A 22,809-nucleotide genomic window follows, 5' to 3' on the forward strand; every position below is an offset into this window, starting at 1 on the left:
TATAATTAGAGCTAATACTCTTAGCTAGTTCATGCAATTGGTGTCACATCTACAATTCAAAATTTGATAGTGCTTATTGATTGGGTGTGCCAAGTGTGTGTAAAATTTTGTTTTAATCTAATAATGCAATTAGGAAATATTTGAGTTTTGGTACAAAAAAATATTAGAAGTTGGCAGTTTGGAGTTGGATAGGATTTCTATGATATCTAAAGATCTATTAGTTGGATCAAGGTAAAATTTGGCATAGTAGTAGAAGACTTTAAGATAAAGATATATCCAAATTTTGAATTAAAGTTAATAGTTGAAGAAGAAGAAATTGCTACTGGAACATTTGCATCAACTTTCAAGTTAGCAACCAAGTATCATCAGTGCGGTTTTTGGACTTTTTCTCACAATTTGTAAGTTGGATTGAGCTGAATATTTTTGAGTATGTAGAATATTTATTGTAGCATTTGTATGCAAAATTTTACATCAAGTGGATGGTCAAATTAGAAGTTATAACTTGCTAAAACTCATTGACTAGGATAAAGGGTTATAAGGAGAAATTAAATTGCCTAATTATGAAAGTAATAAGGCAATTGGAATTTGTGTATAGTTGAAGTTACTATAAAGAGTGTTTTTGAATACGTTGTATTGGATTTAAGCACTTTTGAATTGAAATTCGAATTACTTTGTATTTAGATGGTTGAAACCTATTCGGCTTTTTAGATATTTGCAAAATACAACTTTATCTTCTACAACCAAGTGCCCCAAGCATTCTTGAGCAAGAATTCATATAATAAAACAACAACAATAGAGATGACTTCCATAACATTATTGTGTGCAAATAGAACTATCCACCAAATAGGAAGAGAAATACATAAATGCTGCTTTTGTAAAAAATACTCATAGATCACCATGTGTCTTTGTCGCAAAAAATCAAATAATTTCTTCATGGATGACTATTGCATATCCATAAATTTTGGACATATATAATCCATCTTTTGAATAAGATTGAATTTTTGGTAAAGGTGAGATATGAAATTTGTTAAGATATTAACAAATTGATCATCATACAACTTGACATATTTGACTTGAATCATGAGGTTAAGTTATGGCAGAGCATATTACATTCATACAATCTTATTAATAGTTATCTTGATCATCCTCATTATAATATCAGAAAGTCATTCCCTTGCTATTTGTGGTAATTCCAATAAATTGTGTCATCTATTTTAGAGCAACAACATTTAATAGTTTAGAACTTATACAAAAGATTACTTCAATTGTCTTGCAATTAAAAAGAAGAATGACAAGAAGGTGTCAAGGACAAGAACTTGATAAAAACAAATAATCAAGTGAGACTTTTTTCAAAGAAGTATGATAAAATAGAAGTAACAAAAGATGTATAATAAAAAGAAATTAAACTAGCTATTGCTAAAAGACAAAAAAATTAAAAACTCTTGAATCTAGATTAGAGCAAAAAAGGAGTTGATAAGAATGAAGAAAGCTTTATTCTTGCCTGTATATATACTATCCACCTAAGAGTTATGTGGCAACATTCTATAAGACTTTACAAGCCACATGTTTTAATTTTGACTTTACAAGCCACATGTTTTAATTTGCAAGATAATTTTTTTATATATGTACCACATTATTAGCTTATTTCACAAGCTATCCACAGATATAACATATAGCTAACTTATTGACCAAGTTTCTAATCTAAAAATTAATTATAAATATATGTAAAGTCAAAATTATATCTATTAAGTTTCTACAAAGCTTTTCTAGAAGATATCATGAAATTAATTTATTTTTATCTATTTTTATATATTTCTACTTAATTAGATAGATAATTAATAGAATAAATATATATATCCTTGATATTATCTTCTTTTCTAGGAATGTATGTTTCAATAGGCTTAGTAATAATTCAAAACGTGTATTGACATAAAATATTTAAGATTCTTATAGTTCTTATAAATAGTGAATAGATTAGAAGAGCCTTTTATATAATGGTGCCATTTTTCAAATGAATCCACAATTGTAAGAAGTTCTTTTTTGTAACTCTTGTAGTTGAACTTGACTACTGAAAATTTTCTTATATGAAAAGCTACTAGGTGAAGTTTATCATATGTTCCTATTTGTGACAATATAACACATAAAGTAAAGTCTAATGCATTTTTTTTTTTTTTTTTTTTTTTTTTTTTTTAAATAAAGAATGGCTTAGAGAAGTTGATGCAATATAAGATTGGTATAGAAATAAAGATTTTTTTAAAGCTTCAAATGCTGCTTTTGCTTCTTGATTCTATTGAAGTTTTTTTTTATAAGTCAAACGTGTAAGTGGAGTTACAACTTGAGAGAAGTCCTTGTTGAAGATTTGTTAGTAATTAACAAATCTCAAAAAGCATTGGACATCTCTTACCATTTTTGAGATCTTTTAATCCATAATAGTTTGAACTTTCTTAAGATCCATCACAAGTCCATCTTTTAAAATGATATATCCTAAAAAATTGACTTAAGTAGTATAAAATATATACTTTACTATCTTAGCAAGAAATCAAAATTTCTTAATTTTTGTAATATATAAAAAACATAAAGTACATATTCTTCCGTATTCTTAAAATAAATTAAGATATTATCTACATAACAAATAATAAAGTCATCTAAAAACTCTTAAAAGATATTATTCATTAAATATTGGAAATCTATTTGTGCATTTGTAAATCCAAAATACATGACATTATATTCAAAATATCCATACCTAATTCAAAATGTAGTCTTCTATTCATCTCTTTCTTTGATGCATACTAGATTCTATGTTCTTTGTAGATCTATTTTTATATAGATCTTATCTTGATTCAATTAATCAAAAAGTCGAGATATCAAAGGTAGTATGTACCTATTCTTGATGGTGATTTTATGAAGTTCTAAATAATTAACACACATTTGCAATGTTCTATCTTTTTTCTTTACAAATAAAATTAATATTCTTACTAGAGATTTGGAATGGCATATGAAATTTTTGGTTAGATTTTCTTTGATATACTCCTTGAGTTCAGTCAACTCATTTTTTTGATAAATTGTATATTGGTCTAAACGGCAATTGAGTGCCTTCTAAAAAATCAATTGAGTAATCATAGAGACAATGTTTTAAAAGAATATATATATATATATATATATATATATATATATATATATATATATATATATATATTATTTTTTTCAAATATATCTTAAAAATCTTAATATTAAATTTGAATGCTACTTGAAGTCTTTCCACCATTAAAAATATGTGCGACATAAATGACATAAGTTAATCCTTCTTTTGTAGCATGCAAAAAAACTCTTGTACCTATAAATATAGATTTAGTTGTACTAGACTTATGACTCTCTACTTGATTAAGTACAATCTTAATTATACTTTCAAAGAAGTTAAGACTATAAGAAATCTAATCTATTTTAGGATTATATTTTTTTAGCAATGATAAATTTAAAGTGAATAGATTAAAAAAAGATCTAATGATATTAAAAATTACAAAGCTACTTGATAAAAACAAATAAAAAAAGGAGACTTTTTTCAAAGAAAGATAAAAAAAAATAGAAATAACTAAATATGTATATTAAGAAAGAAATTGGAATGGCTATTACCAAAAGAAAACTAGAGACCCTTAAAACTAGACTAGAAGCAAGAAAGAAGTTGATAAGAGTGAAGAAGGCTTCACTCTTGCCTCTATATATACTATCTACCTAGGAGCTACATGGCGACGTTCTATTGGACCTCCAAAAACATGTTGACTTTGCACAATACGTATCTTAACTCGCAAGGCAAGTTTTATATGTGAGCACCACATAGTTAGCTTGTTCCGCAAGCTACCAACATGTGTAGCACGTGGTTAACTGGTTGACCAAGTTTCTAACCTATCAATTAAGTATAAGCACATGTAAAGTCAAAACAACATCTATGAAACTTCTAAGAAGCTTTTCTAGAAGATATTATGAAATTAATCTACTTTTATCTACTTCTACCTATTCATATCACATAGGTAAGAATTACAGAAAATATATGTCCATGACATTACTCCCCCTTCTAGAGACGAGTTCCACAAGGAACAGTGATCACATGTCGAAGAAGTCTAAGATGCAGTAAATTATATTTGTCATATACTTTGATCCTTGTTCTCTTTGAAGATGATTAATAAGGCCTCTCAACCATCGATAGTATTTCATAAATGGCAAGAAGACCATCTAGTTATTTGATGGTTGTTGAGGCCTTCATAACTTCCTTCAAATAAAACATTTGAAACATAGTCATGAATTGTTTTTACCTCTAGTAAGATCACCAAACATCGAGAGTCCCTTCTAAAGTCATGATACCAAACGCATTGTATCTCGCCATCTATTCGAGGAAGAATATGTCGTTCTTGAGGATCTTCATCTCGATTGCGTCGTCTTAAAGGTTATAATAATTATAATGTCTCATCCAGCAGGTCAACAAACAAAGGCTCTTAAGTCAAATCTGCTAGTTGTTGGTTCTCCATCTCTTCAGCATCACAACTTTAAAGAAGCTACAAATAAGGATTAAAAGTAGAATGTTATCTTGCTTAGATCTTGTTTCTTTTATAAGGAAGGTTTTCATCTTGATTTTGATGGATGTCATCAATGAAAAGCCTCCACCACCTTTGCTGCATTTATAAGATTTTTTACTAGCTCCCATGTACGTTCACTAATATCATATCCGTGTCAATGGACAAGGTACTCTAATTTATTTTGGTACCGCCTTGAATTTAAGTCTTCTTCCACTTTGAACTCTTCATTATTGTCTATTTTTATAGAAAGAGGTGGAACTTATCTTCTTCTTGATATGTCTATTATCTTATATGATTTTAGAAGAGATATGTATAATATTGGATGGATTTTCATTGACTTCAATGGATGTAAATGATATGCAATTGGATTGATTTGTGTAAAAATAAAAAATGATCCAAGCCTTTGATAGTCCAATTTATCACAAGGACAAGTGATCTTGATATTGCGACAAAGTAACCATATCTTGTCACCCATGTGGAATGGTTTTTGTTCCTTTTGATAGACATCCGCATTAAAATTTTGTTGTTCTTGAGCTTCTTTTAACTGTGCCTTCATTGTTGCATGTAGCTTTGACAAATGATTTGCCAAATCTTCTGCCACAGGATTATCAGCTTTTGAAAAGTCAAAAGTATCAAATTACACATAATAACCATAATTGGCAAAGAAAGGTATTTTTTTTATAAAAGAATGTACTGTGTTATTATAAGCAAACTCTGCCAATGACAAAAGAGTTGTCCAATTATCTTGTTGATAGTTGATGATACATCTTAAATACTGTTCTAAAAATTGATTAGCACACTCTGTTTGTTCATGAATTTGAGGATGGAATGTCAAAGATAGTTTTATATCCACTTTTAGAATCTAAAAAAGAGTCCGCCAAAATCTTGATACAAACTGAGTTCCCCTATTTGATATAATATCCTTGGATAATCTATGATAACGATAGATATTATCAAGAAAGAGCTTAACTGTTTCTTTACCTGTGATAGATTTTGTACATCGTACAAAATGTGCCATCTTAGTAAAACAATCTACTATCACAAATATAAAGTTATAAGAGTCTGAGATTGAAAGATCCATGATGAAATCCATAGAAACAGAAGACCATGGTTGTTTTGGAATGGATAATTGCTAAAGAAGTCCATAAGATTGATGATGAGGAGTTTTTGATTTTGAGCAAACATCACAAGATTGTACAAAATCTTTGACTGCTTTATACTTTTGGAGCCACCAAAAATCCTTGGATATTAGTTCTAAAGTTTTATTATATCCAAAATGTCCTACTATTGAAAAGTCATGAGGAGCTTAAAGAACACGTAATCGAGCTTCATCTCTTGAAACATATAGGCGTCCCTCAAAATATAGTAGATTATTTTTGAGCTCAAACTTGGAAGTATCATGAGACTTTGAAGGGTTTCCTTTAATATCACAAATAAAAGGATCAGAAGACATACTTCACTAAATTTGCTTAATGAAAGTTGAATAAATAATTAGTGTTGATTTCATTGCTCAAAGATGAAGATACTCTAGGTTCAAGAGAATTGTCCGTTGTTGAGTAAAAGGAGCATCTCCTTCTTTTAGTGCAAGGTAAGATCGTCTAGAGAGTGTATCTGACAAAACTTGTTGTTTTCTCGATCAATAAGTGATCTTAAATTCGAATCTTGACAAAGACATATTTCAATGGACATGGCGACGATTCAAAACATGTGCTGACATAAAATATTCAAGGTTCTTGTGATCCATATATATGGTGACTGGATTATGAGAACCTTCTAGATAATGGTGCTATTCTTCAAACAAATCCACAATTATAAGAAGTTCTTTGTCGTGCATCTTGTAGTTAATCTTGACTGTTCAAAATTTTTTGGAATGAAAAGCTACTATGTGAAGTTTATCATTTGTTTCCATTTGTGACAATAGAGCACTTAAAGTAAAGTCTGATGCATTTGTTACTATAAAAAATGGCTTAAAAAAATTGATGTGATATAAGATTGGTGTAGAAATAAAGGCTATTTTCAAAGCTTCAAATGCTACTTCGACTTCTTGATTCTATTGAAGTTTATCTTTACAAGTCAAACGTGTAAGTAGAGCTGCAACTTGAGAGAAGTTTTGATGAAGATCCGATAGTAGTTGGTAAATCCCAAAAAATATTGGATATCTCTTACCGTTGTTGTGATGTAATATGACTAGTAGGTGAAAGGGTGAAGAAATATATCATGTTTTGAGGATCTCACTTCAAAAATATTGTAGCAAATTATCTTGGAAAAATAGATGTTAATAAAAGGGTAGAAAAATTAAAGATGCTAATACTGCCTTTTTACAAATTATGCTTCTATTTTCTTTGTAAGACCATAAATAAGGCAAAACAAGGTATATTAGAAAAATAAAGGATATAGACATATGTAGGGAGGAGTTAGGAGTGCAAATTAGTAAAAATTACCTCAAGAAGACGAAAGTTGATACCCGGAGAGGACCGGTTATGAACCAGGGTCGAAATCAGACCCTGAGGCACAAAACCGAGTCTCGATGACGACTCCGGGACTCTGTGGTAGATCAAAGAGTGGCATTTGATAGAATATTGGATAAGGTTTCTATAGGCATTGATTTTGGGTGATTTAAAGTTGATATGACTTTGTAAGAGCTTTGCAAAGTAGAGGTTTGTTTCGGATGACTTGGGTTTTATGAAATAAAATAGGGTTTATTTTTTGAGTGATTTCGAGAGTTTTGTTGCAGATCTACGGGTGAAATTTTTTGGATTTATGATTATAGTTGTGTTAAATACATGTTGTGAATTTGAGCTCGATCTAACGGTTGAAGTGAGCGATATTGAGGTTTAAGCGGGTCAAGGACTCAAAAAGTAGAATTTTAGGTCCAGTGAGAGTTTTTAAGATTTCATGCAATCTACTAGTTAGATTGGAGTAAAAATTATGTGAGAGGGTATTAGACTTGTTTTTCTATATCCATGAAAAATTTGAAACCAATCGAACAGCGCAAAGAAGAGAAATTGGCTCTAGAAGGTTGGCATCAAGATTGGAGAAGGAGGCCGGCTAACACCCAAACACATTTTTGAGGTTTTCGTCAATTTCGTAACTCCGATCCTTTTCAAAAAATTTTTTACTTGTTTTAAACTTGATTTTTAAGAAGTATGCAAATTTTGAATTGAGATCAATGGTTTATTCATTAGATATTGAGGTTTAAATCTGTCATAGGAATTACTAGGATTTGGATTATGGTTTGGCTAGGATTCGATTTAGGGTTTGGATTAGGGTTTGGATTAGGATTTAGAGTTTGGTTAGGGTTTGATTTAGGGTTTGGATTAGAGTTTGGTTAGGGTTTGATTTAGGATTTGGATTAGGATTAGGATTTAGGATTTGGTTAGGATTTAGGATTGGATTAGGGTTTGGATTAGGATTTAGGATTTGATTAGGATTTGATTTAGGATTTGGATTAGGATTTGGATTAGGATTTAGGATTTGGTTAGGGTTTGATTTAGGATTTGGATTAGGATTTGATTTAAGGTTTGGTTTAGGATTTAAGATTTGGATTAGGATTTAGGGTTGATTTAGGATTTGAAATAGGGTTTAATTTAAGGTTTGTTTAGGATTTGACTTAGGGTTTAGGATTTATTAGGGTTTAAGATTTAATTAGATTTGGTCTAAAGTTTGAGTGAAATTCAATAGGATTTTAACTAGAATTAAATTAAGGTTGAATTGACATATATTTAAGTAATATTTGTGATCATTCTAATATTTCTTTAAGAATTTTATTATTTGTTTGAATTTTTTTTGAGTTGTTTTGAATTTGATTACGTTGGTTTACCATTATTATAGTCTAATTAGAGCATTGTTAGTATTCTATTATAATTAGGATTTTGTTATTACAATTTCTATTCTTCTTTCTACAGCCAGGTGCTCGGAGCATTCTCAAACAAGACTTTACACATTACGACACCGTTTTTGGGATCTTTCAATCTATAATAGCTTGAACTTTCTTAGGATCCATTATAAGTCCATCATTCTTGAATCTAACAAGGTAGATGCTTTGTGATGTTTAGGTCCTGAAATAATTTATTGTAAAATAATAAGAGGATTTTGATAAGAAGATAGGACCTTCAGTATGTATTGTATAAGATTCCAATCACATGATTCCTATTATAGCTGATCAAACTTGTTTTCTAGCATACTATCTTCTTTGACAATTTTACTTCTCATTTTATGGTTGCATCATTTCTTTAGATAGTATTGAGTAGTATACTTAAATTTTCCACAATATAAGCACAATCATTTCTGATGACAACAAATTTTTTCTTACTCAATGAGAGGTTTTAAACATACCACATCAATTTGCATATCTTCTACTTCTAAATATATGTATTGAAGAGATGTGGATATTGTCACTAAATTATATTAATGTTGAGGTGCACTTGTGTGACTTTCACATTGAAATTTAAAAAATCAAATGTTACACTTCACAATAAAATCAATTATTTAACTCAATATTTAAGGATCAAGTAAAGTAAGCATCAATTTTTTTTTTCATATTATAATCCGTAGTGAAATTGGCTAACAAAAGCAACATCATCCCACTTGATATCAATTGTAAGTTATCAAAACTATGAGGCATATAATATTACTTATTAATTGCTTTATTATAAAATATGGATCTTATTAATTATAATATAAATTGCATCATATTCTCCATACATGGATCAAAATTCTATTAAAAAAGCCCAAAATTTATTCAATATTGGATCTAGTCATTCAAGAAAAAAAAATCATGATAATGTTGAACTTGAAAGAAGTATATCAATAAATTGAACTTGCAATAGAACTTCCAGTATTGGAATTAGATAGCTTTGGAGTTGAGGTTCAATGACAAGTTATACTTGATTAATAAATCCTTAAAAATTAGATCTTGCACCATCAAACTTCTTGAGCAATGCAATCCTTGGTTTTCTAACATTGAACGGATGTCCCACTATAAGAGAAGGGACATGATTTGGTGCAATTGTTGAAATAGCTCCAATCATCTCTATATCTTTGCTCCCTGCGATTCTTATTGCTCCTTATAATGGTAAATTGAATTGATGCATTGCAAGCATTAATTTTCTCTATTGTTCTCACATTTTTACCATTGTACTTTTCATTTCAACAAGCTCTACTATGATCATACTTAAAAAATAATCTAATATTACTCATAACGAATAGAAGTAAGGACTTGAGAATAAATAAAATAATAAGAATAATATCAATTTAGAAGAGAGTAATTTATAACTTCTAATATGCTTATGTCCTATCAATAAAAAGAAATAATCTATTCTTAATTAAAAAAAAAAAAAAACTTTCATATTGTAAGTGTACTCTTATCAATCTGTCAAAGACAAAAATTTGATGAAAGAAAATAATCAAATGAGACTTTTTTTTTGAAGAAATGTGATAAAATAGAAGTAAAAAAATATATATATATTAAAAAAAAATAGAATGGCTATTACCAATAGATAAAAATATTAAAGACTCTTGAATCTAAATTATAATAAGAAAAGAATTGATAAAAGTGAAGAAGGCTTCATTCTTACCTCTATATATATTATCCACCTATGAGCTATGTGGCAACATTCTATAAGACCTCTAACATGTGTTGACTTTGCAAGCCATATGTTTTAACTTGTAAGGCAAGTTTTTTATGTTTGCACAATATAATTAGCTTATTTCACAAGCTATCCACATACGTAATACATTGTTGACTTGTTAACCAAGTTTCTAATCTAAAAGTTAACTATAAACAAGTATAAATTCAAAATTATATCTATGAAGCTTTTAGAAATATTTTTTAAAAGATATTATAAAATTAATCTATTTTTATTTATTTTTATCTACTTCTATCTAAACATATAGATAATTACTAAAATAAGTATATATATCCATGATAGAAGGTGGAGATTGTATAACTTGACTTGATGTTTGAATCAAACTTGAAATTCAACGTATGAAGTGCCTTGTTTTGAGCCAATATGAAATGTGAGCAAAAATGCCTATTGGATGTAGAAGAATTCCATGATTTTCTATAGGTTTATAGAACAAATCACTCTCAAAAATGAAGTTGCACAATCTTTACTATACCCATTGAAATATGTCATATTTGATACTGTCTTATTAAAATCCACAAGATGTACCATCATTTGGAAGAAAACTTCATACAAGACGCAGTAGATATAAAGATTTAATCTCTACCTTATAGACTTCACAATTTAAATCATTCTTTCTATTGAGTTCAATCTAGTCCTTATTTGCATCTTTAAACAACTTGAAAATCAACAATATTTATTCACATGTCATTGCAAATTTCTTATCATTGGCATTAAATAATATCTCATAAATAATCAAGTCTATAATGTTCCAATGAATTATAAACATAGATACCTTCTTGGTATCATTTAGAATTGTGAGGGTGTTTTTGAAATTCACTTAATCAAAAAATTACTTTTTCAAGGCATCAAAAAAGGCATTGTACTTTATTCATGCCTTAATATGCTATAACTTCATGTATGTTGTGATATTATTAGTACATAATAGAATTGTAAAAGTTTTCACATTCACTATATGCTTCTGCTTATTCCATGTGAAATTGACCTCTTTACAACTGATTTTCTCATATAACAAGCAATATGGTGAAATGACTTGAATCGCGTTTTCATCTTGTAGATTTGATACAAGACTAAACTTTGTTCCTATAGAGGATTTCTAAGGAGTCTATAGCTCCTTTACTATTATAAATTTGATGTGCATATCTCAACATGACTAATATGATTGTAAATTGTGTCATGAGGGGTCTTTTCAATTATGTAGAAGAAGAGTATTGAGGCCTTATTTTAGGACATCTTTCAAAATTTGATTCTAAGAAAATTAGGATTTTTTGCCAAAAAGCCATAATTTAAAGTGGCTTAGTGGTATCATAATAAAATTAAAGAATCTCTTAGGTCATAGCAATTCTCATAGCAAAAGGTTTTCATACAAATATTTTATAGCTGTGAAAATAAAATAAATTATTTTTTATTACCTTAAATAGTACCTTAGGTTGCTTTATAACTTAATCTCAAGTTTGTGAAAGACCTTATTGAATTAAACATATAATATTTGGCATTTACAAATCTTAGAATCTTCATTTGAGTAAGCCAAGATATAGATATGCAATGAATTTTACAATTTGTGCTATCATATCTAAACTTTAAGTCCAAGTAGTTAGTTGGAATCAAAATGTGGCAAAGCAGATTAAATTGGTATTGCAAGCTTCATGGCTACAATAAATTTCTTATCTCTTGTTGGAGCTTCACCATCATAAAATGATTAATATGCATATGAATTGAAGTTTTGGTATCAGTAACTGCTTGAAGATGTTGAACATGGTGCTTGCATGACACAGAACAATCCATAATCTATGATTTTTTTTTTTTTTTTTTTTTTTTTATCCTCAAAGTATTTATATATTTTATATTATTTGTGATATTGGGTAAGAAGGAATCTATTTAGACTGACAAGAATGCTAAAGTCAACTTGTATTTTGAAGTGGTTGTCAATTGTTACATTGACGTAGTTATGGTATAATGGACTAATCTGATATAATAGGATAAGAAATTTTGTTTTTAGAATTTATAACCAAGTCTATCTTTCTTATTCCATGACTAATTTTCTCAAGAGATATGTAAAGTCTCAACATCTCTTTTTTAAGCCTTTGATATAATGTAAAGAAAGTGTAAGCCATAAATTAATCATCAAAATTTTATTTAATTAATTTTTGGTGTTTTAATAAGAGATAATATTAATTGTTTGTTAATTATGAAAAAATAGAGGTTATTAGGAAAGGTAGAGTTAGTTGTACTAGGAATATGATGAAAAAAAGATGAAAAGTTATTCCATTCTTGAAGCTACAAAAGATGATGAAGGAAGAAGATGAAGAATTACTCTATTCTTGAAGCCACAAGAGATGGTGAAGGAAGAAGATAGAGAGTTATTTTTTTCTTGAAGCCATAAATGATAGTGAAGGAAGAAGATAGAGAGCTATTCTATCTTGTAACTAACACTCCCATGACAACAAATTAAGTCAGCTCCTAGCAAATTCCTCTCAAAATTTAATAAGTTGTTTTATATAAGTTTTGATTAAATAAGTTATTACGAACTAAAACCTATCCATTGATTGATATCTATGGTGATTTATCATTATCTTGTAGTAAATGGATGCCAACTATTAATTTTTTCTACAAATGATATTTGTTAGAAATCATGGGAGATAATAACTAATGGTGCTAAAAATATTGGTTGGTAGTTAGAATTACTTAGAATAAGATAAAGTGACATACAAATTATACCACTTATATAGATTAGTTAATGGAAAGGTTTCCAAATTAGTTGTTACTCGCAAGTTATTAGGAAGGTAATTGCTTGTAAATAGCTTCAAGGCTTGGATATATAAGGCCCTTTCAAAGCCTTGTTCTTCATCTCTCTCTTCCACCTTTGATTTGAGCCCTTGGTAAGGGTGATCCATTGAGGCACCAAAGAGTTATAGTGTTTTTAGTTATAAACTTATTTTATAAGTTGTTTGTTTTATATCCTTATTGGTCTTCTTCGAGCTGACTATTAGTGGGATTGTTTTTTGGTTAGAGATGTTCATTGTGTAAGAGAAAGGAAATTAGTAAGGTTGGGCAAAAAAAACATCAAATTTAAAGTTGAATTATTGTTTCATCTAGCTTCTTTTTTTCTCTTTTTTCTTTCATCTGGCTACTTCCATTTTGTTATTTCTATGTCATTCTCTTTTTTTCTTATTTTATTTTTTATCACTTATTTTAAATTACATCAAATGGTGATCATTGCATGGAAGGTAGTATCTAGAAAGTTGAAATTAGAACCACTTGATTAACTGACTAACCATTAAAGTAATCATATAATTAGTGCTTACTACCTTTTGAACTTGTTGTGTAATTACTTTTCCTCTTTAAGTAAATAGAGAGGATTTTTAGCTCATAGGCTTTTGGACACCATCTAGAATTTATGGATTCTAGATCTAAATTTATGATTCTATGATTCTAGATGATTCTATGATTCTATGATTCTAGATGATTCTATGATTCTATGATTCTATGATTCTAGATGATTCTATGATTCTAGATGATTCTAGATTTATGATTCTAGATCTAGAATCCATAAATTGTGTCATAAATTTTTGATCTAGAATCCATAAATTTATGATTCAAGCCTAAATCTAGAATAGGCTTTTGGACACTACATTGATCATTGAGAGCCTAAGGTCGAGGCCTATGGTTTTCACTGCACTTATTTATTGATCCATCCAAACCTCCTAAATTTTGTACTTGGTGATTTTCATCATAAGATTTAAATAATTATCTATTAACTTAAGAATGAATTATTTTATTTTAATTCATTGCAAAGTAATAGTTAACCAACAAAATATGATGTGTGCACTTCTGATATAGATATTCAAAGTGAGTTACTTCTGGTATTAAGATATGTGTAAAATATATATATATATTTATTTATTGAGAGTGAGAATGGTGAAACACACATGAGTTGCTGGAACGAATACTGCCGTATTAAACGTTGAGATAAATGTTCTTTTCCCATATTGAATTATATCATTAATATTACATCATCAAATTTAAGACATTGAGGTTCAGTATACTCTGAACTCTCCACATGATTACTCAATCATAATAATATGTTTGAGCAAATGTATTTAATATGTCAAATCTACAAAAACTGATGGACATTGCTTAAAGAGTGTAACATTATGATTCATTACAAAATTTCATATCTTAAAGATAAGATTGACAACAGAAAAACTTTTTAAATGAAAATTTGAATACTGAATTTGAAAATATGAAATTTAAATATTTAAAAAATGGTACAACACAACAGTTCAAAACAAGAATGCAAATTCATAAACATATATTTAAAATATGAAATAGAAATTTCTAAATAATGGAAATTCATTTAAATCTATTTCAAATCTGAATCGATATTTCAAACCCATAAAAAACATCAAAAAAATCCAAAGTAATACTTGCTTAACCATTCAAACGCATGAAAACTCAACAGAAAAATATAATAAAATATAATAAAAGATTAAAAAAATAAAACAAAACAAAAAAACGAAAATTGTAAATTTTACAAAACAAATCCCGAACAAGTTTTTATATTTTATTTGTATTAAAAGAAGATGAATCAACAACTAAAGGGCTCATGGCTCAAACAACGCCACCCTAAAAGAGCATCTTCCAGACAAAGAACAGTTGGTACTTCAGAACAAAAATGAGTGCAATTCTAGTAACACACACAAAACGATTGATCAGCAAAAGATACGTGAGGTGGAACCAAGGATTGGTTGCCAGTGATAATACTCTTTGGGTATATCAATCAATCAATATAGTGAATACATGGACGAAAACGGCACAATGTAATTCCTCCAACAGCCAGCAGAAACATCCAAATCGAATTTCTGAATTGCTTATTGACTTACTTGAGCATACTTGTGCTGCAAGAATCACTGAAGGTGTGGTCCACATACAGGAGTTCTACTCAAATACGGCACTCCACACAGCACCATCACCTTCCCCGCATCTTTGATGCACCTCTTGTATCCTCTCCACGGACTTGCAAATTCCACTGCACGTCCAGTCAAAGGAAGCCACACAGACGTTCCCTGCCTGAGCCTTCCATTCACAGTCGGGAGGAGTCCCACAGCACATGCTCCGATCATCGATGTGATCAACGTCTAAGCCGATGATCCATGCACCCAGGGACACATCCTCATTGGCAAACTTGTGCAGGAGTGGTTGATTCACAGAAATGTAGTTGGCCAAGTCCCTGGAGATTGCATAGATCTGCCCTGTCGCGTGCCGGAAATACTTGTTCCCTTCTTCACCAAATTTCCAGTACTCAGGCTCATGATACTTCACCCCCTTCTGGGCGAGAACAGGCCCGGACTTCATGCAGCCAATGTACACACGCGGCTTGGAACGATGTCTGGCCAACGTTGTCCCAAGCACCCCGAGGTTTACGTGGACGTCGTCATCGACTTTCACATAAAAATCTGCGTTCCATTTCTTTACTGCAGTAGCGAAGTATATCTTTGTCTTCATTGACAATTCATGGTATCCTTCAATGTGGTTAAGCCGGAGGAAATCATTGTGCTGAGCATCCTCTGCTTCAATGGCTCTGTCGAGGATACCACCTGGAGTTGCACTGTGTCCAATGATGAAACGAACGATGATCCCCTTCTCCTTTTCCAGTTGTTTCAGTTTGGCCCCCTGGGGCATCCAGCTTTCTCGTACTGAATCCCTTCTTTTCCTACTACTAAATGCCGTGTTGATTCCCACCACAATAAAGGCTTTTTTCCGACCATCAGCAGGCATGTCTACGACCCTTTCTTGCGTCAAAATAGGGCGTGGGTTGCTCCTGGTCTCAGCCCCTTGTTGTGCACCACCATCTTCAATTATATTCCTCTGAATCAAAGCTTCATTGTTCAACTTCGGCTCACATTCAACCCCTAACGCTTCATTTATATCTGGACTAGTCCACATTCTATTTGTGAAAAGCAAGCCTACGCAGAAACTGGCTGCACAGAGCACTAGGACCCCCTTCCATGTTAAATTGCTACTTCCTAATGCTCCACCCTTCCTAATCCGCATCGCTGCTTCCTTCAAACCCTGATCACAGAACCTCCTTGGTCAGGATTCATAAGTAGAGCAATCCTTTGCGAAACTGTTGGTTGATAGTACACGCCGTATTAAGCAAAGGTACTTAGCGAGATAATCCTACAACCTAGATCAGCCATCTACTTTTCTGAAATGCTGGAGATCTAATTCTGCATGTTTTCTTTCAGAATAAATAATAATAATAATAATAATAATAATACAGCTTCTCTCATTGTGAAATGAATTGTAATAATAATAATAATAATAATACAGCTTCTCACATTGTGGAATGAATTGTAATATATCTCTATGGATGTTACTTTGTGCGAAAAGTCCTACATCAAATCTGTTATGTGATAATACTTACAGGAAAAAACAGTCAGTCAAAATTAATAAAAAGAACCTGAGCATTTCAACTCCCTGACACGCATTCAGCATACCATTCGTCCAAAAAATAAAGAAACTAAAAACCGCAGTAACGTAAGGAGTTCGGGAAAAGACATCGCTTACCAAATGAGCGCAGGCATGAGTATGCCCAAACACATTACAGCATGATTGTCAAAAACACGAAACAATGTGTGGCACTTACAATAAGAGTATGTGGGGGAGCAATAGCAGCTGAGGATGCCCTGGATCAGTAGTTTAATCGTCGATTCGTGCTACCTAATACACACCTAAACCGTGCAATGAGCTGTGTATTCCAACTCCTCCGCCACTATGAATACCGCCTTCGCTTCCAGCCTTTAGAGGAAATAGCTCGATCCTCATGCACCAATCGGGCACCCGGAAAGCTGAATTCATGTCCCCAACAACCTCTGTTGAAATTGCACAAGAAGCATTCCACATTGTCCGAAGGAGTGACAAAAGATTTCACTAAGAGTTGTACACGCAGGTTGGCAGCAGAGAAGATTTTGGTCAGGCAAAAAACTCCAGGCAAACCATGCCTTCCCTTTCAGATCTGAGCTCTGGACTACTAGACAAGACACTGAAGAAAGAAAAAAAAAAAAAAAAAAAAAAAAAAAATGTCGCTCGAAGACCAGCACCAAATCCCTCGTTAATCTAAGCGATGGGGAATGAGTGAAAGGTACCCTCGACACCTAAACCAAGTCAGCCATGCCATGGATCTAAATTTGCTAAAAAACCAACCACGGTGCACAGAAATGAAACCTCGGGACTTGATCAATCCCAAACACAGGCACCATAAAAAGCCGCTCCTCTTACGAACCCACACTATCCAACACCATAGAACCACCTCCACTGAGCTGAATCCAGAAAATGAAGAGTGAACTAACCCCTGCAACACAGAACAACCCTAAGATCATAGTAAAACACTCCTCCCATCTGATCCAACCTGCGATACGCTTCAACACTGACTTCTCAACTCACCCCCCAAAAAAGCAGAATTCTACAGCATGGCTCGTCACTCACCCACCCCACTAATCTCACTCAGCGTCAACCTCGGATCCTGACAAAATCCCACCTACAACTCTCTCCGACACAACCTCCATCACCACCTCCTCCACCAACATCACACCCCATTTAACATCCACCCCACGCAGCATCGCCGCGCTTTTGTGCACAGCACAAGGGGCTCGCTTCTCATCAACGCGATGAGGCAAAGCAATCAGTCTGCCGTTCTGGCCTCACTCACTCACAAACGCAGGCTTTCGGATCGTGCGGGACGGACGAGGTTAGGCCGAAGCTGGAGGCCGTCAAAAGCACCTCTCACGTGATTCCTGGCCGCTCGGGTGACCTGGCCTTGCCAGCTCGGCGGATTTCAGAGGAATGCTGTCCAGTTGGCAACCTCGGATTGTACAGTTGGAGATCGATCATGGGTAACTGCCAGAACTGCTTCCTTAGTTTTAAGAAGGATTTAGCGCCTTTTTAGGTGTAAATTTGGACTTCGAAATGGGCCCAGGTGTGTGTGTCCAGGTGGGAGGGTGCTGACCTGGCGGGTGAGTCATCACTTTGCCCTCGAGAATGGTGACGTGGACATGCCACGTGGCAAACTCTATTCCTGGAGTTGAAACTATACTGATCCGAGATGGAAGGGGAACAGACCCATTTATGTGTGTTTTTTTTTTTTTGACAATTCTGTGCTTTTTTTATTTATTTATTTTATTTGAACTTGATCCTCGATGGTAGCCAATGCTGTTTTGAAGTGGGTTTCTTCAAGAATCGAGCATACTTTTTGTTTGGCAGTTTACAAGATTGCTTTTGGATTGCGTTGATTCCAAGACATGACCTGAATTCCGTTTGATTTCAACATGAAAATGGTGGTGGATAAGTTGGTGTTACGTTCGATGGAGGACCCTGTGTTTGTTGGCTCTGGCGACATCTTAAGAATGCTCCGTTGACGGATAGTTCCATCGAAATTAGTTGTACTGAGCGGGTCTTAGTTCGGGAAATAATTTTCCACACTTGAATCACTGGAGTCATGACGCTGGAGCAGGACCTGGTTTCTTAGTGGCGTGGAGTGTCCCACTATAACCCCATAGCTTGGCTGCTTCAAGGGGTTTGAGATGCATTTTCACAAGCAGCTTGCAGGGAACTTGGTTTTAGGGTTGACCGGTCACAACGCTGGAGCATATTCTCTCCTTTCTTAAAGTCCCTTCATTCGAAAATGAATTGCGCTATAATTAGACAAGCCGTTGATCGGCTGTTGTGTGCAGCCTAGAAGAAAGGTGCCAACCGGGCAGGATTCACCGTAGTTGTGTGGATAGTCGGTTCACGATGCTCCTTGCTTCTCTGTCTTTCATGTCTGCTTTTTCGTGTTATTGTAGCACTTCTGTACATGGCTGTTGATCTAAATTACTCGCTTTAAACTAATTGCAGGTCATACGGCGGAATAATTGCACAATCCTTTTAGTTCCGATGTCGAGGTACTGGCTTAAAGTAGGTCAACATACGGGAGGTGTTGCGAACACATGGGACAGCTTTACAGGAACAAAGAGTCAGGAATTGGAAGGACCTGATGAAGTTATCTAGGCTAGAGAGGATTCCGAAATGGCTGCGAGTGCTGCTTTGTCATCTCTGTGTTTTATGGTAATGACATGAATACTTTGTGGCATCTTATAAACTTCAGTTGGAGAGCGTGTCTGACATTCATTTGCTGTTCTCCGGAAACTAAGATACAGAATTTCATTTTCTCGTTTTAGTGGTGGATATAACTCTTGCCAAGAAAGAAGGGCGATGTTGTCTACAACTTCTATGATACTTTACAACAGCGTCTTTTCTGTTTAGTATGTCTATGATAAGGTTGTTAACTATATTGTGCAGTGTGCGAGATGGCAAACCGGAGGGTAACTACTCCGAGTAGAATCTGAAGATGTAAGGGCTTAGCCTTGGAATTCTGACACTGCTGCATCCACGGCTGTGCCCTTCGGTAATTGTGGTTGTAAAACATTGCGGTGACTTCACTCCAGGCGATAGAGTATTCTTCCTGTTTATTTAACTTAAACTGGGTAGTGTTAGATGATATATTGGCGATACTTCTTCTCCACGTATCTACTTCTTGGGAAGTAAAATGTGCTCTCTATTCTGCAATTTTTAAGTAGTTCCTTAGGGTCTTTTCAAGCACCATTCATATGGGTTTCCAGGCATAACCTTCTGGTGACATCTCCGAAAGCTTACACCGCACTTTCTGGATCCACTGAACCTTTGCTGACGGCTAATCGCGAACATGGCATGACAAAATCGTATGGCCTTTTCATCAAAACAGGAGAGGTTCAAGTCGAGTTTGTGATCTTAAACTTCACCTTCTCGACGTGCAGCATTAGCAGTACGTGCAGCCATTTCAAGAATGGTCACATGCTTCCTTCATCTAGTACCAGACGCGGTACAGCGTTCGATACACTTCGACGGTTGAGCTTTTGTGAAAGCCGTAAGAACGCAGTCTGCATCATCCACTTCTTCTGCTGCTATGACATCTGAATTTATGGTACCATGTGGCGCGCATGAAAGAACGCAGACGACTACAGCAGCTAACAAGTCACTTACGGCCCAGCTCAACACCTCATATCCAATCTACAAAAGAGTTGTAAAAACATACTATTACTGACAACAACTTCACTTAGTGACCCATCACCTCCAGTGGCTTCATCACAGCAACAGCTGTTTAGGCACGTTGGACACAAACCCAAACAACTAGTACTTCATTGTACGTTGAATGTAGTCTGCAAGATTTCTTTCACATGGACTGCATGCATCTTATTGCAGCTGGTATCCTTCAATGAAGCCCACCCACAGCAATTACAAAGACAAACTCAATCCCATCCGAAGGTAGCACCTGGAGGTCAGCTCGTTCAATTCTGCTAAAAACTAGAAGTAGAAAGGTTCCAACACAAACTGTGACTCGTTTGCATCAGCACTACCATCTGAAGTTGTATTGTTTGCCAATAAGAATTTCTATGACGGCATGTTGGCCGGAGCTTATAAATTACTACCGACATAAGCAGTGTACTCCGTCGTTTTGCAAGTTACAATACCAGAATACTCATCCTGTGGGTGTGCAGAGGGCATCATTTTGCAAGGGAATTGAAAGGGACATGAAAAGGGGACTAAAGCACGGCACAGATAAACAGACAACGCTGTAAAGTCAACGCCGCTCTTCTTCGCTGAAGTTTCTGCATCTAGTTAAAGGAATTTTTAGGGAACCCCTATTTGGACACCTCCTTTTACATCCAACATACACATCTTGCAAAAAGAAAACACTAGTTTTCATTTTGAATGAGATTGTTTTTATTTTTTATATGACATTGATGAGTAATAACATAAGAATTGAAGGTTGAGATTATATGGAGCATATCAAATTTTGGTATTAAAGTAATTGCTATAACAATTATCATGATTTAAGACTCATGATTTAATAATGAAAATTACTTATTTTTTTGCAAAAATGTGCATTCGTGGGTGCATGGCACAAGGGGGTGTCCATGTTGAAATTAAGGGGCGTCCATCTAATAATTTCCATATTTTAATGTGGTTTCAAAAAAATCTATCATTGTACATAAATGTATAGTAAATTTTGTAGTATTATCTTTAAATACAATTCTTGTAATTCTATTGACTATAATTATTTTAAACTTATTTGTAGTCAATATCATTATTATGACATAATTCTAAAACTTATAAAGAGATATATATATACATTATTATGTTTTAATACATTATTATATTACATTCTTCATATTTTATAGTTAGATGTAGGACTTAAAAACTTCATGTCAAATTGTATAAGTGCTTTTAATTGTAGAATGTAATAAATAACCAAGATTTAAAATATGTATACTTTACATGTTATATTTGTGTTTTATTTCTACTAACAGATTAAAAATATGATGAAAGAATCATGTCACATCTTTGTGGCAGTAACTTATAAAAATAATTTAACAAATAAATCAAATAGAACAATTGTTTGATAGTATAGGTTCTAAGTAATAACATAATTATCTATGTATTTCTTATAAAAAAACAATTTCAGTCTCTTGTCAAAAAAATTAACTTCTAGTTTATTACTTAATGATTTTAAAACTTTATATGGCTATGATACAAGATCAATACTGACATTAGTATTGAAATCAATTTCAAAACATTCAAAAAATATTGTGTTATTAGTATGTTAAAATTTAATAAAAATAAAATTAATAGTTTAAATTATGAAGAATGTTAAATAGACAAAAAGTTTTTAATAAATTGACCCACCCATCCTAACCATCATGAAAAAAAAAAATAACCTCCAAATTCATTACTCTACTATTGGATGTGCAACTAATGAAAACCAACTACATTCATCATGAATACCATATTTTACATAAAAGGGTGGATCAATTTGGTAAAAGCATTCATCTATTTAACATTTTATTTAGTAAAAGCATTCATCTATTTAACATTAATGTATTATTATTGACATTGTGGTTATAAAAATATGTTGAAATAACCCAAACATTTATTAAATTGATCCATTTATCATAACCATCACCAAAACAATTTCCACTATTAGATCTACATTGGTCAAAAACCAATGATAAAATGGTTGGATCCTCAACACCTCCTACACCTTGTTTTCAAAAACACATTTATTACAATTTAGTATGTGATATAAACCTTACTTTACATCAACTCTGTTGATAATTCAAAATCACTTTTTTCTTTTGTAGACACTTAATGAACTTATATATATATATATATATATATATAAACACATTAACATTCTAATATCTTTAACATGTTTTTATTTAAATCACAACCACTTAATTTCTTCTTTTTCTTCTTTTTTTATTTTTTATTTCTTCTTTCCTCCCTTTAAGTTTTATTTACATAAATTATACAACTTCAAAGATTTTTTTGCAACTATTTCACCCCTTGTTTTTAAGTGACAACCACCACACCACATTAAACTTTAATATATAGTGAATATAGAATCATATTGACAAGTATTAAGTTTTCCAACAATGGCTACAATCTATTCTATAGTGGCTAAAGAGATTAATAATACCATAGTGATTATATAAACATATTTGAACAACTATATATAC

The 22,809-nt window shown here is 32.5% G+C and overlaps 1 long non-coding RNA gene and 1 pseudogene across 4 annotated transcripts; one reads left to right on the top strand and one right to left on the bottom strand.

Annotated features, from left to right (window-relative positions):
• Positions 1–14,921: 14,921 nt before the first annotated feature.
• LOC112294810 (beta-1,3-galactosyltransferase 7 pseudogene) lies at positions 14,922–17,932 on the bottom strand (annotated as a pseudogene). The gene is made up of 2 exons (XR_012219446.2): positions 16,555–17,932; positions 14,922–16,285 (listed from the first exon to the last, which is right to left on the bottom strand). The product of XR_012219446.2 is annotated as a beta-1,3-galactosyltransferase 7 pseudogene (transcript).
• Positions 17,933–18,323: 391 nt separating this feature from the next.
• On the top strand, positions 18,324–22,024 carry LOC112294354 (uncharacterized). Of its 3 annotated transcripts, none has more exons than XR_016497909.1 (3): positions 18,340–19,318; positions 19,553–20,554; positions 20,788–22,024. It is a non-coding gene; the product is annotated as an uncharacterized LOC112294354 (long non-coding RNA). The 3 variants fall into 3 exon arrangements; XR_016497910.1 differs by lacking the exon at positions 20,788–22,024 and having other exon boundaries at positions 18,359–18,957; positions 19,109–19,318; positions 19,553–19,855; XR_002973318.3 differs by lacking the exon at positions 20,788–22,024 and having other exon boundaries at positions 18,324–19,318; positions 19,553–19,855.
• The last annotated feature ends 785 nt before the right edge of the window (positions 22,025–22,809 follow it).

The sequence above is a fragment of the Physcomitrium patens genome, chromosome 17, assembly GCF_059467195.1.
Source record: "Physcomitrium patens ecotype Gransden chromosome 17, ASM5946719v1, whole genome shotgun sequence".
Taxonomy (NCBI): domain Eukaryota; kingdom Viridiplantae; phylum Streptophyta; class Bryopsida; order Funariales; family Funariaceae; genus Physcomitrium; species Physcomitrium patens.